The sequence below is a fragment of the Coregonus clupeaformis genome, chromosome 4 (assembly GCF_020615455.1).
Source record: "Coregonus clupeaformis isolate EN_2021a chromosome 4, ASM2061545v1, whole genome shotgun sequence".
Taxonomy (NCBI): Eukaryota; Metazoa; Chordata; class Actinopteri; order Salmoniformes; family Salmonidae; genus Coregonus; species Coregonus clupeaformis.
The window spans coordinates 8,410,911-8,414,018 of NC_059195.1; the positions used below are offsets into that span (position 1 = coordinate 8,410,911).

The 3,108-nt window shown below is 39.2% G+C and overlaps 1 protein-coding gene across 1 annotated transcript in view; it reads right to left on the reverse strand.

Annotated features, from left to right (window-relative positions):
• plcd4b (phospholipase C, delta 4b) overlaps positions 1–3,108 on the reverse strand; it is a 44,499-nt gene that overhangs the window by 30,339 nt on the left and 11,052 nt on the right. The window lies entirely within an intron of this gene.

The following is a 3,108-nucleotide window of genomic DNA, read 5'->3' on the forward strand; positions in this document are numbered from 1 at the left end:
AGGGTGGCTACTTTGAAGAATCTCAAATATAAAATATATTTTGATTTTTTTAACACTTTATTGGTTACTACATGATTCCATATGTGTTATTTCATAGTTGATGTCTTCACTATTATTCTACAATGTAGAAAATAGTAAAAATAAAGAAAAACCCTGGAATGACTAGGTGTGTCCAAACTTTTGACTGGTACTGTACATTATGTCCCATCCTCTCCAACATCTAAAACCCTCTCTGATGTCTCTGTGGTTACCCACTTAGCACTGGCACTATGACTGATATCATATCTGAAAACATGGTAGGAAATTAGACTGGTAGAGCAAGTTATACTAAAGAGAAAGAGAGAGGACCTAATCGAGAAAGTGCCATCCCATTTGGCTGTGTGCCCATGCACTGCAGTTAAGAGACCAGAGTGGTAGAATGAGCCATGGGAACAGCTTTCACAGCATCACATATCACTCCCATGAGAATTCTACCCTCCTATGGACCAAACCTTGCTCTGGTATCAATCTAAAACATTATAGTGGAAAATCCAGGAGTTTGGGTATAATTTGCAATTGCCCCTTTGCAACTAGAAGATGCAACCCCATTTCACTAGTAGTAGCAGTATTTAAATACTTTGCAATCAGTAAAATTTGTTTCACATAGTTTGCCTACTTTTGATCATAATACATTTCAATATCTACAAATGTGGTTCTCATTTTCCTAATGTTGTAACAGAATAACATAACATGGAGCGTTCCAGATAGGTGTATAGACAATTATTTTAATGGGCACTTTCCCGACAGGAAAGCACATTACACAGATTTTAGCAGAGATCCTCTAGGGATCCAATTTATTTACAAATGGAATCTACTCCAATAAACAAAATGAAAATCCCTCCCTTGTATCGTTAATAGAACCTATGGAGGAAATGGCAAGCTAAAAGCTGTTGAAGGCTAATGTACAAGTGAGGGTAAACCATTCTTCTCTTCAATAATGACGTGCACTTCAAGAAACTGTTCTCAGATCATTTACGATAACTCGGAAATCACATTCTAAATCTCAATTTCCAATAACCGAGGATATAAACAGTTATTCCTTCAAAAATTCAAGGATGTAAACAGTTTTTACTGAGATTGGGGTTTGTTTTGGAATACGTTACAGTAGAGATGTTCAACGTATAGCTCCTAAGAAAAAAGGTAGCCCTCTGTTGATGCAGAGCCGCCTCTAGCCTTTTGGGGCCGTAAGCGAGATTTGGTTGCTTGTTTTCATTGTTCCCCTCTAATCACATAATTATATATACCTTGGACACCAGGTGGGTGCAATGAAGTATCAGGTAGAACATATTTGTCTTGAGTGGATGGTCAGGGGGCCGGAACATAATTACAAATAATGTGTAGACTGCAAATTGACTGCAAGAAGCCCAAACATATATAATATTTGACTAAAACAATCAGTTCAAACCTTGTTTACATTTGTATACCCTCACATACACTACCGGTCAAAAGTTTTAGAACACCTACTCATTTAAGGGGTTTTCTTTATTTTCACTATTTCCTACATTGTAGAATAATAGTGAAGACATCAAAACTATGAAATAACACATATGGAATCATGTAGTAACAAAAAAGTGTTAAACAAATCAAAATATTATATATTTGAGATTCTTCAAACAGCCACCCTTTGCCTTGATGACAGCTTTGCACACTCTTGGCATTCTCTCAACCAGCTTCACCTGGAATGCTTTTCCAACAGTCTTGAACGAGTTCCCACATGTGCTGAGCACTTGTTGGCTGCTTTTCCTTCACTCTGCGGTCCGACTTATCCTAAACCATCTCAATTTGGTTGAGGTCGGGGGATTGTGGAGGCCAGATCATCTGATGCAGCACTCCATCACTCTCCTTTTTGGTAAAATAGCCCTTACACAGCCTGGAGGTGTGTTGGGTCATTGTCCTGTTGAAAAACAAATGATAGTCCCACTAAGCCCAAACCAGATGGGATGGCAAATCGCTGCAGAACACTGTGGTAGCCATGCTGGTTAAGTGTGCCTTGAATTCTAAATAAATCACAGACAGTGTCACCAGCAAAGCACCCCCACACCACAACACCTCCTCCTCCATGCTTTACAGTGGGAAATACAAATACGGAGATCATCCGTTCACCCACACCGCATCTCACAAAGACACGGTGGTTGGAACCAAAAATCTCCAATTTGGACTCCAGACCAAAGGACACATTTCCACCGGTCTAATGTCTATTGCTCGTGTTTCTTGGCCCAAGCAAGTCTCTTCTTCTTATTGTTGTCCTTTAGTAGTGGTTTCTTTGCAGCAACTCGACCATGAAGGCCTGATTCACACAGTCCCCTCTGAACAGGTGATGTTGAGATGTGTCTGTTACTTGACCTCTGTGAAGCATTTATTTGGGCTGCAATTTCTGAGGCTGGTAACTCTAATGAACTTATCCTCTGCAGCAGAGGTAACTCTGGGTCTTCCATTCCAGTGGTGGTCCTCATGAGAGCCAGTTTCCTCATAGCGCTTTATATTTTTTGCGACTGCACTTGAAACTTTCAAAGTTCTTGAAATTGTCTGCATTGACTGACCTTCATTGTATTAAAGTATTGATGGACTGTCGTTTCTCTTTGCTTATTTAAGCTGTTCTTGCCATAATATGGACTTTGCCTTTTACCAAATAGGGCTATCTTCTGTATACCACCCCTACCTTGTCACAACACAACTGATAAGCTCAAACGCATTAAGAAGGAAAGAAATTCCACAAATTAACTTTTAACAAGGCACACCTGTTAATTGAAATGCATTCCAGGTGACTACCTCATGAAGCTGGTTGAGAGAATGCCAAGAGTGTGCAAAGCTGTCATCAAGGCAAAGGGTGGCTATTTGAAGAATCTCTGTTTAACACTTTTTTGTTACTACATGATTCCATATGTGTTATTTCATAGTTTTGATGTCTTCACTATTATTCTACAATGTAGAAAATAGTAAAAATTAAGAAAAACCCTTGAATGAGTAGGTGTTCTAACATTTTTGACCGGTAGTGTACAGTATCTCTCTATTATGCGTGGGAATACTTTGGAACAGATTTCCCAATTCACTTAGAGCTGATTTCCTGGT